This window comes from Toxorhynchites rutilus, chromosome 3, assembly GCF_029784135.1.
Source record: "Toxorhynchites rutilus septentrionalis strain SRP chromosome 3, ASM2978413v1, whole genome shotgun sequence".
In the NCBI taxonomy this organism is placed as follows: Eukaryota; Metazoa; Arthropoda; class Insecta; order Diptera; family Culicidae; genus Toxorhynchites; species Toxorhynchites rutilus.
The window spans coordinates 38871878-38886877 of NC_073746.1; the positions used below are offsets into that span (position 1 = coordinate 38871878).

At 38.3% G+C, this 15000-nt stretch overlaps 1 protein-coding gene across 1 annotated transcript in view; it reads left to right on the forward strand.

Moving 5' to 3' along the window:
- Window positions 1-15000, forward strand: part of LOC129773052 (zinc finger protein Xfin-like) — a 173188-nt gene that overhangs the window by 127502 nt on the left and 30686 nt on the right. The gene's annotated exons all lie outside the window — the stretch shown is intronic.

Consider the following 15000-nt stretch of genomic DNA (forward strand, 5'->3'; position numbering starts at 1 on the left):
GAAGGAGAAGGAGAAGGAGAAGGAGAAGGAGAAGGAGAAGGAGAAGGAGAAGGAGAAGGAGAAGGAGAAGGAGAAGGAGAAGGAGAAGGAGAAGGAGAAGGAGAAGGAGAAGGAGAAGGAGAAGGAGAAGGAGAAGGAGAAGGAGAAGGAGAAGGAGAAGGAGAAGGAGAAGGAGAAGGAGAAGGAGAAGGAGAAGGAGAAGGAGAAGGAGAAGGAGAAGGAGAAGGAGAAGGAGAAGGAGAAGGAGAAGGAGAAGGAGAAGGAGAAGGAGAAGGAGAAGGAGAAGGAGAAGGAGAAGGAGAAGGAGAAGGAGAAAGAAAAGAAAGTTGGAATAGTTAAAAGTGTAAAAACATGGACATACTCAAAAGTTATGGCCTCAATGTCAACATCGAACCATGCTCAGGCCATCCGAATAAAAATCGAAGATGATGAACTACTAGCATTGTTTCATGGAAACTTATCTCAAACATTGAAACAAGAGAGGAGCTACCGATGCAGCTGTTCCCAAACGTTTCCACGTAATCGAAAAAGATTCGAAAGGATGGAAATGGGTACCAGAGTCTTGCCCGTAGAAAATTTGTGGGACCATCTTTAGAGAAAAATACTAGAGATAATGAATGAGAACAAAAACTTTTCGGTTCTCGTGGGAGAGAGGCAAGAGATCTTTCCCATAAATCCCAGAAATTGAGCTTCCCGGTGGAATGAAAACAATAACCGGCGACATTCAATAGCACTAAATCCACTAAAAGTTTATGTAGGGGTTATAAGAAACATAAGTTGGCCGTACACTGTTTGTCCGGAGGTCACATAAAATTGTGTTGTTTGCGGTACGGATACTGTAAGTGAACCCAGGACGCAGATCTGATTTCTTCGATTTTGTTCTGCAAATTTTGATGCAAAAAATCGACCTCGCTATGGTCACGATGCAACGAAATCGACTCATCTCCAGAGTAATTCAATGGAGTGATAATATGAAATGTCTGGATATCAGTTTTGTAATATCTTTATGTTTATGAATCTCTTGAATAGTCCCAAATGAACTTTATTATATTGTTTTTAATGTTGATTTTGTTTATTGTACTACGTAATGGAACTAATGTTACGTTTCTGTATATTGATTAAATATCTTTCGTCAAAGTAATTGCTTTAAGAACATTTTTTTGACATAGTGTATATACGAATAGTATGCATTGAATCTTGTGCCTTAGACTGTCACAGTATGTTTACCTCATTATTGTTCTTTCAACATATTAACTTTGCTGATCCATTCCTTTCTCGATCATTTCGATCATATTTGTCTAATCACAATAATAACAATAGCACTGATCGTCATAACAGTATGAGAAAGAGACGGAAGGATGTTCTTTCTCGACCGTTTCAGTGTGTGCCAGAGAGTTGACGATGACAAAGACTGGTACTGTGCGATGACGACTACTCGTTTGCTAATTCTTTGCGATGTTGCGAGGTATGCGTGGGTTGATTGTTGTATAAGTCTACGTTCGTTCGCCAAGAGCCACTACATACTATGTAAGATTGCCGCCGCCGCCAACGCTGCTGCTGTAGCTGCTGTAACAATAAACCAAGCGTGATGGTGGAGAGCGTGGATTCGCTTCCGTGTTGGTTTCTTTTTTTATGTGTCTCGCGTTCGCGTTCGCGTTCGTTTACCATCAGGGGACCATTCCCCCTGGGGGGATCGCCATCCGCTAACAGTAATTGTGTTCTGTATTAGTGCCCTTAAGTGTGTGTCGCGCGTATCGTGCCACCAACTAAGACGACGATCATAACGATGGCGTCAAATGCGAAGAACATGATCATCATTATGATGCGACGTGGTGGCGGGCTGACGATATGCAGGAGCTGTTGCTGTTGCTGATGCGCACTCTCTCAACGCCTGCTAAGTTCGGTGGTGTTTCCGTATTGGAGGACCGAAATAAATCTTCGTTTTGCCCACAAAACAGCAACACCCGTTGGACACGAAAAAAATTGTGTCTGGCGTGTCTCGGCTTATGTAGTTATGATAGCAGTCTAATAATGGGCATAGGCAGCCCACTTTTACTTAGAGCGTTAAAATTTGAATTTTTATATACAGAGTGTCAGATAGCTAACCCAGAATTTTAAAGGAGGTGATAGAGGATCATACTTGATGAGAAAGAGTCTCGTTCAAAATATTGTATTACCTTCAAAAAATAAATAAAAGGCTCTATTACACAATGAGATTCGAGCTGAATAAACAGCTCTTACATCCTATCAAATATATACCGAAAATTTGTGTTTCCAAAGAAAATGCTTTTGTTTTCTCATCATCTAATTTTTTTATTATCGCTTTCAAAATAGGACCCTTCTGAAGCTAAACTCTTTTTTCAACGAAAAATCTAGTTCTTATAGCTAAATTCAGGAATTGACTTCAGTTCATGCAGCGAATTCGTTTTTATATCGTCAATGCTGTCAAAATCGGATAATTTGAGTTTCGGAAATTAAAAGTTAGTTTTCAACGTATATAATTTCTAATTTCACTGCCAGAACAACTAGAATGGGCAGTAATCGCCGCTGTATTTCTGAAGAAAGAAACCTGCTAAGAAAAAATCGTGATGAGGGTGGAATAATTAAACCATCGCTTAAATACTAGGACGATTCGAAAATTTCGCCACCAATGCCTTGAGTCAGCAAAAATGACGGAAATGCCTGGAAAGCCTAGGGAAACAATACCGAGAACAGAACAGCGTATAGTACTTTTGGCAAATGCTGATCCATTTGCGTCGTTCAGAACACTTTGCTTCCAAATTGACAACACCTTAAGTACAAGAACAGTTCGTCGGTGATTAGAATAAGTGAAACTATCCGGGCGAATCGCTATCGACGCTATCGACATCGTACCTGGAAGGTACAAAAAGTGGCGAAACATTTTGTGTAGCGACGGAACTATGATAAAACTATCTGGTTCGGATTCCCAATGGGATGTTCGGCGACCTACAGGAAAAGAATTTCATCCTCGCTCCACGAAGAAAACTTTGAAACATGGTGGTGACAATATCATGGTTTGTGGTAGTTTTTCCTGGTATGGGTCCTATATTCCGAATTAGGAACACAATGAATGCTGTCGATTACAAGCTAATTATGGAGGAGGTAATGCTTCCTTACGTAGAGGAAAATATGCCTCTCTAAAATAGCGTGCTGTGTTGTGTTCAGAAACACTGACAAATTTGTGATTTGGTGATATAAACCTGTTTTTCTGTAAGTCTTTTTTCACAAAATTGAACTAGGAGACAAAGTGAACTAAGATTTTGGTCCGAATTCCTACCGCTATTTACTAATACTAACGTGAGGACCTTTATAGCATACCTGGTAGCTGTCTAGGTTCGTTGGTTCGAGTTCACGGTGGGTAAACAATGAAGCCGTCCATTAATGGTGTAACTACTTTTTTGCAACAGAAATCAAGTTTTCGTTTTACTTTCACCCCTATTCTGCATTTCGATCGATTCGAAATATTTAGAACGACTTGATAAAATTCCATTCTGTATTTCGTTCGAGTTGTTTTTGCATTCCGTTCGATCTGTTTCTCTCCGAACATTAAATGGATTAAACGTTCGAAATAGGAATGCGAAATTATAACTCGAACGACACAACGGAATAGGGATGTTTATATGGACGTTAAAATAAGCTCGTCAATTCAAGGCATGTTGACGGCGAATGCCGAAGTAGTCCTAGTCGAACGAAGCTATTGAGAGGAGAGTCGATTTTCATTTTTCATCTTCGAATATTTCGAGCCCTGCTCAGTTTGATTTTTTTACTCTATAAAATTATGAAAGTTACCGAATTTTTGTGTTTATTTTTACACACCTATTTTTCTAACCAGCAGTGTAATTTAAACTTGGTTCCTATAGGTACCCGTGAACTCAGTTCACGGTCTCTAGTAAGCCAGATGAATATTTAAAAAAAGCATGGTTTCTGTACCATATTTTCTATTGAACAACAAACTCAAATTCATCAAAAAACCCTATAACGCCCATCCCAACTCTGTCTCTCATGGAGGAATACATGTGTTTTCGAAAAATAGAGATAAAACATCGTAAGTTTGCGTGACAGATGTCGCCACCTTAACACCGCTAACTTGCTGCACCCATTTAGAGGTTCTTGGATTGCTGCTGCAATCAGCAATATGTGTTCTACGACAACGGCGCGCCACTGCCAAAGAGGCTGAAGTTGATAGCGGGACACGCACATATGTCCATGTACATATGCAAAGGGCCCACTGTGGTTCCGTGTGAGAAGATGAGGATTTTCGCGAGTACCAAGCGTGACGAAAGCGTATGTGTACGCAACGGAGTATTGCAGCAGCAGCCGTGTTTTATTTGTCGTGACGGAGATATCGATGAGGAAGAAGGAAGAAACGCTGCTGCCGGGCGTGTAAATATGACGATACCGTAGAATGCGAGATGAAGCGCACCAACAATATACGAGGAAAAAGTATTGAAACGCCAGGCGGTAGAACAGAAATAGATGGATGGCAACGACTGCCGGTGCGATATGATAAATTTAACGTCGGGCAAATGATTCAAGTAATCGTAATTAGAGTTGATGGCTGACGAGCTGGGAACAGATGCATGGGGCAGAAATGTCAAATGTGGCCAAATAAAATGCATTCAGGAAGTCGTGTGTGAACGATTAAGTCACTTATGTTGAGTCATTTTATTGCTGGTATTTTTCGCTCATTGTTGGTCTCTTATCGCTGTTCACCGGACTGATATGGTCGGTAATAGTCTTACGGTTTTATTGACTTTTCTATTTTTGCGGGAGGTTGTGACGCGATGTCCGAGAATGGTATCTAATCTATTGAATATTATTCTCAATTGTTATTTTTATCTTGATTGATCCGGAACATCGGAAGGGAGAAACTTCCACACAGGAGCTTAAACCCAAATTGATTTCACCTTTATCAGTTTTCTAAATTTGTTGACACGGCAGTCAAGGACGGACGTGTCATATTCCGTAAGTAACAAAACAAATGTTTTGTTTATCTGTTAACATACCCTTCCGTTGTCTTTCTGGTCTGTTATCGACAGGAAATCGTGTAATTCAATAATAGTTTCAATAAAGCGATGAACTGTAGGAAGACAAAGTCGTAGAATTTTCCCAATCACCCAATATTTAGAAGGTCTTTTTTCGGGAGTGCCCGTGAAAAAAAAATAACGCCTGATCGGAGTCTCACAACCCCAACTTGGCAACCCGAAACGGCACCACGGTCAGGTTTTGATATCAGGTTAAGCTGGCTCGGTATTATGCAATCCACAGTGCGCGCTTATAAATCGTATAATTTGTACATGTTCTTACCTACCTATTCCGTAACACCCCTACAATCTCTTTCTTTCACTCGTGTCTCTCGGACTGTGGGGTCTGTGGCGCTTGTTGTTGTTGTTGTTGAAGGAAAGTTACGATCCACCGGTTGGCTTTAGTAGGTCGGGCGCTGATCGAAGAGCGTCGCGTAATCGGCGCACGCGGTCTGTTGCTGAATGGTGATTATAGTCAGCCACCGCAGCCAGCAGCAGCCAGCAGACGGGGGAGAAATGTATGAAAGTCGGACGATCCGACGCCGACGAAAAGTGATTGTAGTTCAGTCAGTCAGCGAGTATTGGGGCTAAAAGTTTGCGCTTTAAAAAGGAACACTTTGCGGTTGCTGCCGTAAGAAAGCACTTTCTGATGTATGACCTGGGAAAAATACTGCGTAACGTTTGGGGTTTTTGCGAAACCGGTAATAATTGCAACACCACCTCACCACGCTGGGACTCCAGTATGCGGCGAATAAGCAGACAAGCGGACGGCATCCGAACCCATGTTTTATTCTTCTCGCCGGGGTATTCTTGACGTAGAACTACGTCTTTCATTAAGGGTGCCAAATCAGAAAACAGGTCACGTTTTTATGAAATAAAGTTAACGTTAATAAGTATTTTTGCCGCGAACGGATTTTGACGGTTTACATACCAACCGAATCGGAAATTCCCTGAGATTTGTTTGATATTCTATACATCACAATCCCCTGGTGTGTAAATGGTTAAAATTCATGAAAACTATAAGCGTTTCCATTTTCCCATGCATTTGTCCTGCTGATTTGTGTGCTTTCCCGAACAGAGCTGTTAAAACTTTCAGTCTCGTTCTGTTTTCAAAGCAATGAACATCGCTTGTTCTTCCTTGTTTTGCGTCATGACATGCCTTCGTTTCGGGTTGAGCTATGGACGTGACCAAGTTATTCATTCGCTGATGTCTCTGGCATTGCAATCATTGCTTCAAACTGACGCAATTACATTTAGGTTCTGAGCTATACAATTGTGTGGGGAAGCATCAAGCTAGGCTATCGTCGACTCACGTATAAAATAAATGTTCTGCAATTTGGTCTGTGTATTTAGTTTCGCATGGCGGTAGCAAAACTCTCTCCACCAAGGATGGCTGCTAAGCTAATATAGACCGGCAATATTAACAGAAAGGGCTTCTGTTGAAAAGAGCGCAAAATGGAGATAAGTGTATGTATATTAAGTTCCTTCAAGCCATCGAAATATGGGTGCGTACGTGCGTGTTTCATAACCCGTACGTAAACATAGTGCGGGAGGGAAATATTTGCGTTAGGGTATGAGTAATGAATCTCTGCTGAGGCAAATATTCAGTCTATTACCAAGCAGTTAACATTGTTTGTTTTCCGTCATCATGAAGGCTTCGTTGGCGCCTTTGACATTGCATTCAATGAATTGAACTGACGGTATGGCGAAGCAGGCGTTAAGGTTGAGCGTCAAAAATTATTTGGGGAATATCAAGCATCTTGAATGTCATGCTGGAATGTTATAAGTTATTTGGGTTCGCGTGCCAGACGCAAAACTACTTTCAACTATGGGCCCTATTATTGAAATCGAATCGAGGATTCGATACAATCACTATCACTATCACACCGAGTAAAATCTGCAATTATAGAAATCGAGGAAAACAGCTCGATTCGTTACTCTGCTCGAATGTCAGTGGTGGTGCTGAAACATTTTGAAACGAGTTTGAAATGTTTCACAAAGCACTATAGCAAGGATGCCAAATCTTTTTTTGAGACATCTGCTATGAAAATTATAAATATCTATATTTCCAAAAGTGTTAATATGGTTATGTTTTGGAGAAAACTGATATTCCCTCAACGAATGAAGCTTAATAGACGTAATGCATTCATGGATGTGTAATAAAAATGACATCATGGAACAATTTGCTTCACAAAAAATATAATTATTAGAAAATTATTTTTTTCATGTATTTTCACAACTGCAATCTATGGAATTCCGTAAAGAGTCACACATGAATTCCACTTTTTTTTAGCAAAACAATTATTTTGTAATTCAAAGTAATTCAATGAATATGATAAAATTTACTTATGAATTTATATGTATCGTAGAAGAAACACTTACTTTCTGCCATTCTGAACCAAGACGCATTGATGGTCTCAGTGCATTAGGCTCCTCACCGGGGTTTTATTTGAACTGCCTCCACAAATACCTCCAGCAATGTATACATTCGCTTTCATTGGTCCAACGAGTCGTTCAAACTGGTGGTGATTTGTCTGTCCACTCATTTTCAGCCACTGAAATATGCGCTGGAAGTAAGTTCTGCATTGTAAATTATATCATGATTAATATAAATAATGCTGAATTGAACACTTACCTTGTATAGACTATTCTGCCAGGACCGTAAAACAAATACTGATCAAAACAAACGAACATGTGTTGAAAATTGCATATATTTAAGCGTTTCTTAAATGTTTCCCAAAGGAAAATATCAGGGACGCAAACAAAAAAAAAAATTCTCTGAAGATATGCAACAAGTAAACCAAACAACTCGAAAAGTTCTGACACTTGCATCGATAGCTTACACTCGCTCGGTGCTATCGAATTGCTAGATTTCTATAATAATAAAATAGAGCTAACGAGCAAAATAATTCGCGAGCACGATTTCTATAATAGGGCCCTATGATTATAGTTGCGCTAATCTTGATCATAATGAAGCAATGCTACTTTTTTCGAGGTTGTTGAGATTAACAGAAAAGGTTTATTTCATTTATTTAGTCACCAAGAAAGTAAATGTCGTTCTGGAAATTTGTATGTGATTTGGTTTCGCTTGCCAGTAGCAAAAATTTCTCCACTAAGGATGACAGCTGCGCTTATCTTGAGCATGGAAAAGTAATGCAATTTTTTTCGAAGCCAGTTATATTAACAGAAGCGTTTCTATTGAGAATAGCGCTATATGATGAGTACAAGGAAACTTCGATATAACGTACCCTCGTTATAACGTACCCTCATTATAACGTACCTTCGATATAACGTCACTCGATATAACGTACATTTTACCTCGATATAACGTACACATTTCCAAAGTGTAAAGGAAAATTTTTTCATCATTTTTTTTCTGATAGAACAATGAATTATCTGTATTGTGATGCTAAAACAAGTTTTGTACTTTCGATCAATCCCGAAATACAGCTGGTTTTGTGATTCCGGATTCTAAATGAATCAAGCTTTAATCAACAGTACGAAAGGAAGCATCATGAGAAAGACTGGCTTTGTTTTCTGATTGAAGTTATTCATTAACTTTAATAAAACAGCAACATAATAATGTATTATAGACTACGTTTGTGGGTACTTTATTATGCTTCGATATAACGTACAATTCAATACAACGTACAATTTTGAAAGTGAAATGTACGTTATATCGAAGTTTACCTGTAGTGTTTATATTCCTAGTAGCTTCAAGCCACCGATGTATGGCTCAGTATGTATGCTATGACGAACGCTTGTTTGGCGCTTGGTATACGTTGAACGAATGATGTCTAGAGGTACGATTCCACCGAGGCAATGCTAAATAACATGTAGCATGATATTTGATACTTGCAAGTATTGTCATTGTTGTTGTTCCCACGCGGTGCCAAAGTTAAATTGAAGTATTTATGAGATGTGGAATAATGGTGCTGGTACAAAAAGTATATAATCGACTGTAGCTGAGTCTATGCCAATTGTGAAAAAGGCCACCGAATAATATTCCAGGTAAATTTTCAATGCATTGACATGAAACAAATTGCGACATACGATCAGCTAGTGTATTGTTATGCGAGGACAAGAATGAATCATCAATTAAAATACCATTTCAGGGCGATCAAACCATTCTACTAAAAAGTTTTTTCTAAAATTTCACAGCATTATAAAATAAAATCCGAAGTTATGACCAAGCGACTTACATAAAATAACAGCGTTGTGCTACGTCAACAATGCGATCGTATCTTGAACACAACCTTCTATAATTTTTTCTTAGCAATGTTTTATTTATTTCATATTAATGATTTTTAAGAGGATCGTTCTTTAAGAAAACACACACAAAACATGCGAAAAGTATATGAAGTTTGGCATCTGCCAATTACTGTTTGAAGATAATTTCAAGCCAACGCTGACCGTGAATACGCATGAGGTTGTCTATGGGGAAGGTAATCACTTTATCGATCCATACGGCTGGTATCTCACTTATTTTCCGTGTAACATTATATTCCAAGACCTCAATCATTGCTTGTTTATCCGTATAGACAAGAGACATTACGCAATCCCACAAGAAATCTAGAAATTGTCTAGAATTCACGCTTTGGTCAACCGACAAAAAGGTATTAAGGCACAAAATATTGCACCCCAAACGTAACACTCTCGTTTTAGAGCCTTACACCCCGGTATAGATTGGAATATGATGTGATGCAAAAATACAGAGAAACTTTTCACCAGACGGCATGCAAAACGACACGGTGTCCCCAGCGAACAAAATTACACCACACTCGAGCTAAACCGCTAGTCCTGACATCAACAATAAGAAAGACTGCTGTCTGTTAGCGGTAAGGACGACATGAATAATTAAATGTTTTGAAATATAGAGGCTTTGTAATTCATCAGTTCATTCTCCTCTAACCTTTCAAGATTAGAATTTTTGGAAAATAGAATAATTTGGAAAACTAAAATAAAACATTCGGCCTTGAGAAAGGTCATTTCGAAAGCCTCGCTGTCGCAGCTAGATTACTGATTACAATTATTGCTGGTTTATCCATATAGACGAGATACATTACGCAATCCCACAAGAGGGAGTCTCCAATTGTCCGGCAATTTAGGCGAACAATTTACAGGTTCAAAACGAAATATCTATTGCTAATCACATTTACCTCTTAAATTGGTCCATTGTTCGTGTACTTGTTGAAACCACATACCAGAAATCATCGGCCGATGGCAGGCTCGATTGACAGTAACGGTGTGGACATATTCATCTTCTCAAAGATACCGACCAATGATTCCATCCGTCCATGAACCGCGCCCTTCGGTGCATTCCCTTGATGGCTTGGTAGTTCTTGTATTGCACAAACCCCACGATTTTGATCCACAGTACCAATCCGATGCAAAAATCGCTCCCGTTTTTCACGTTGAAGCAGTTGTTTGTACGTAGATCTCCGTTCGGCATCTCTAGGCTTCAGTCAGTGTGGTAGCCAGTTCCCGTGCTTCTAGATCATTCCCAAGACTCGCAAACAATACGGTATAGCTTATCGGGCCAATTATTCTTTTAGTTCCTGTTGCGTTTGACTTGACTCTTATGCAGAAGTGCTTCAAAATTATGCATCTTGAAACGGTATTAACATGTCGATTCGCTTCATCCGCAGATTTCTTCGAATGAAACACGAAAAGTAAGATTTTGCTCGAACGACGTTTTGTTGGCTCGAATATTTCGATTTTCTCGCAAAAAATGCAGCTGGCATCGATGAAAGCTCCCAATGACCATGATGACAAATTGTTTACAAGTATCTAACACCACATTGAATAGGTGAAAGTAGGTAATTAGTAGACCTTTTTGCCATTTCAGTATCGTTGAATTATTTTGACGTAGGACTACGTTTTTGATTTCCAGATAGGGGGTCACTCTACGGAAAATTAAGGGATCTCTATATTGCGATATATGTTACACTATATACCAGGGGTGGCCAAACTTTTGCGCATTACCGGCGACTAATTGTTCAAATGTTAGGCTGCGGTCTACCAACGTTGACTGTATCGAAAAGTCACAAGAAAATGAAATTACGATAAAACGAAGTTTTAGCCCTCCTGTATTCGTGCGCAAAATCATAACTCGTATACTCGCGGACGGTGTCACAGACTGTGCATGCCTCTGTAATTTTTCTATTGTGTATTTTTAGGCGTTATCGGTATTTGAGAAAATAAAATAAAATAGATGCAGGCTAAGTGTACCAATTCTGGAGGACATATGTCGCCAACTTGCAGACATTGGCGAATAAATGCTCTATTTTAGTTCAAAAGTATACAGAAGTATACTTTCTCTAGCAGTTTGAATTCAGTTTTTGTAGATTCTCACTGATATTTTTTTTTCGATTATTTGACTAAATTGTATAAAAAACATATTTGAATGTCACTCATTATGGTAATAGTGTTCCTGAAGTGATAAGTGTCTTCTTCTTCTTCAATGGCACTAACGTTCCTAGAGGAACTTCGCCGTCTCAACGTAGTATTACTTGCGTCATTTTTATTAGTACTTAGTTGAGATTTCTTTGCCAAATAACACGCCTTGAATGCATTCTGAGTGACAAGTTCTAGAATACGCGTGATCACAGTGCAAGTCGGAGGAAATTTCTTGGACGAAAAATTCCCCCGACCAGAACGGGAATCGAACCCGAACACCCGGCATGTTAGTTATGACGCTAACCACTCGGCCAAGGGCCAAGGTTCGTGATAAGTGTACCTATTATAATAATAGTCGGTGTCACATGGAAAAGGTGTTAATAGAATTCAAATAAAGCTTCAATAATAATTTTTAATTGATTCTACACTCGACAAAAAATATGGGAACGGAGCGCGAATTCGAAGTTTTTGAGTGATTTTAGAAATGTTCTAACTTTGTGGAAAACCAACGCATGACGATGGGATATACATCATTTTAAAGCTTCAAGTTTTGAGATGTAATACTTGAATGCTTCTATCTTCTTGTGTAGATAGCAATACTGGAAAGAAAAAATTCGACTTTTTCTGTTTTTTTCAAGATTTTGTAGATCAACACAGTGTTTTATTAACCATGTCAATAGTAAATCAAATTAACCTTATTAATTGGTATTCATTTGATTCTAAGCTCCTACAGGTCATTTTACTACAGGAAGAAGTTTTGATAGAATGAAAAATTTCCCTTTTTCCAATGAATACTTTTTCAATAATGCGATTATTTCCAAATCAGAAGGCAGTTTTGCAAATTTCAATAAATTCTGTACAAGACTCATTGTTTATTATGGATTATTCGGCAATTTTTGCCTAATTTTTGCTTTTGCTTCGATCGTTTCTCTTAATCGACTTTCTTTTACGATAACCATGGCCTTCTAGACAGGTTTTGTGCCACATAATTTCAATATGCAAAGAATATTAACCAATTTTTTTTATTCCATTTATTTATTTTAGGCTCATTAGCATTTTAGCTGTAACAGAGCCGAATTTTAATCGTGTACAGGTCACATGGTTATCATATCTATATAATTAGCATATGACAGGCAAGCCTTTTTTGTGCGGGGGATAGGGACCGCACAAAAAAGTCGCATAAAAAAAAGCGTGCAAAACATCACCAGCAGCTTTAACAAATCATGTTCGGTACACATTTTGAAAAAAAAAGAAAATAACCCAAATCCACGCCATTCACCTTTCAATTTTCTTTTGTTTCCCTGCTTTGCGATGGGACACTTTGCCTCTTCGGTCGCGCGTGGCTGTTTTGTGCTTTTAGTAGCATGTCGAAACGTGTTGCTGTTAGAAATCATATCATGCAAAAACTTAGAAAAACTTAGAGCATTTGATGAGAGGAGGGGAATGATTTCAGAAGTGGATAATAGAGACGCAAATATGCTTTTTTCGCACTGAAATGCATATGAACCGTCGAAAAAAAAAATAAATGGACGATAACTTCGTCAAATATGCTTCTTTTCATACACCGCACAAGAATAGAAAATCGCACAAAAAAAACGCTCAATAAAAAATTCGCACAAAACCAAGTTTTACTGTACACAGTTGCCATTTTTTCGGCGTAAGAGCTTTCTTCTATACCATTGCATATGGTACATTTACACAGTAGCCATTCAGGCGTAAGAGTATTCTTTCTGTTCTTCCATTATCCAGTTGGACCACCGGACAGACAGTTGATTGATCATTGTTGAGTTATTTATATAATAGCAGCCCGATGTGTCTTGCAGAGCAGAGCAGTTGTATGGATGAATCGATCTTATTTCGACCGTGGATCTATCTCCATCGCCGATTATTGTTGCGTGGACGTAGCTATTTTGTAACAACACAAAGATGGTCCATGAGAGCACTGAGTTTTGAACTCACGATCGATCGCTTACTAAGCGAACGCGCAACCAATGTGGCTACGGAGACCCCCTATATTAACGAATTATTTGTATTCAAAATTTTAAAAATTTCCGGGATGATAATCTGAGAGAAGATACACTTAATGAACTACAAATCAAAAATTAATTAATAAGGATTGCAAATTTCGGTTATGATTTATTTTCTGTTAATGAGGACACCGAATATCCGTTTCATCTCTAGATTAGATTGTTGTTATGTGCTTCCCGGTTGTGAAATAACTGCCTGCTTTTCGTTGCTAGGCTTCTTTGCCTGCTGGCAAGTGAATCACAAAGACGTGAGGGTTGTGATGCAGTTTTTGCTTCTCTTCAGGAACTGAACAAAGGATATTAACACATTCATCTAAGATTTAATTTTCAACAGAGTAGATCAAACAAATATGCTTCGGTTGGACACGCATAGTGCTATTTCACAACACTGCTGAGCGTTTAAAAGCGCCCTCTGATATGCAATTGCACAGCGTTAAAACGTGAGGTACAACCATAATAGCATAACAACCACAACATAACAATGTACAACCGTAATAGGAACATAGCAGATCTGCTTTTCAGCTTTGCAACGATTTCGTACAACCATAATAGGAACAAGGCAGCTTTCGATATTGCGATAATTGGCACTTAGATGTAAAATTGTACCAATTATGGTAATACAAAAATATTATAGTTTGTTTCGATAAAATCGTATAAACTGGTCGAATCACAACATCAACAAGGTTGTAATGTATGCGTCTGCACTGTGTTTGTATCAAAACAACCAATTAACAACATAAAAATCTCATTATTTTGACCGCATATTCCTTAGCAAAATGCTAAGAAGCAAACATTAATGGGACACACAATTTTCAAACTAAATTTTTCAACAAAAGAACAATGTTTCGCATGAATCAAGTACCAAAATCGACAAAGAAGAGATTTCTGATATATAAAAAACATATTAGAGCCTTTGAAAAAAAGATGTTTTTTTTAACTAATAAAAACTCCCTCGTATTACCATAACAGGTACTATTGCGATGATAGGTAGTTCTACCCTAATTAAATGGAATAAAATATAATAAAAACATTTTTTCTTCAACTTCATCAGAAATACAACAAGTAAACCAAAAGGCTCGAAAAATTATGCCAACAGTTCTCACCGAACTTACGAGCAAAATCCTCTTTGTCATAACATAAAAATAACGATACTCTTTTGAAACTCGCATTCGCAATCTTCAAAGGTGATGTTTTCTCCAAAAATATAGTTTTTATTGATATAGGAAACCTTATGCCGGATGTTTCCAGTATTTTCAATTGGGCATTCAACAAATGATTTACCTGGAGAAAACATTGTTGAAATTGTTTCTAGTGGCCTTTTTTTTATTACAAGTTATGGTCGAACAACTGGAGGTGTTGATATAAAATAACTAACAATCTGGATAAAAAAATTATCACGGAAATTTAAAAGAAGGAATATCTACTCACACAACTAATGTTTCAATGAGGTTAGTACAAATACCTTATAAGATGATCACGGAAAAAGGTGGAAGGATATTTAATCCATTGCGTTTGGAAGTGACACTATC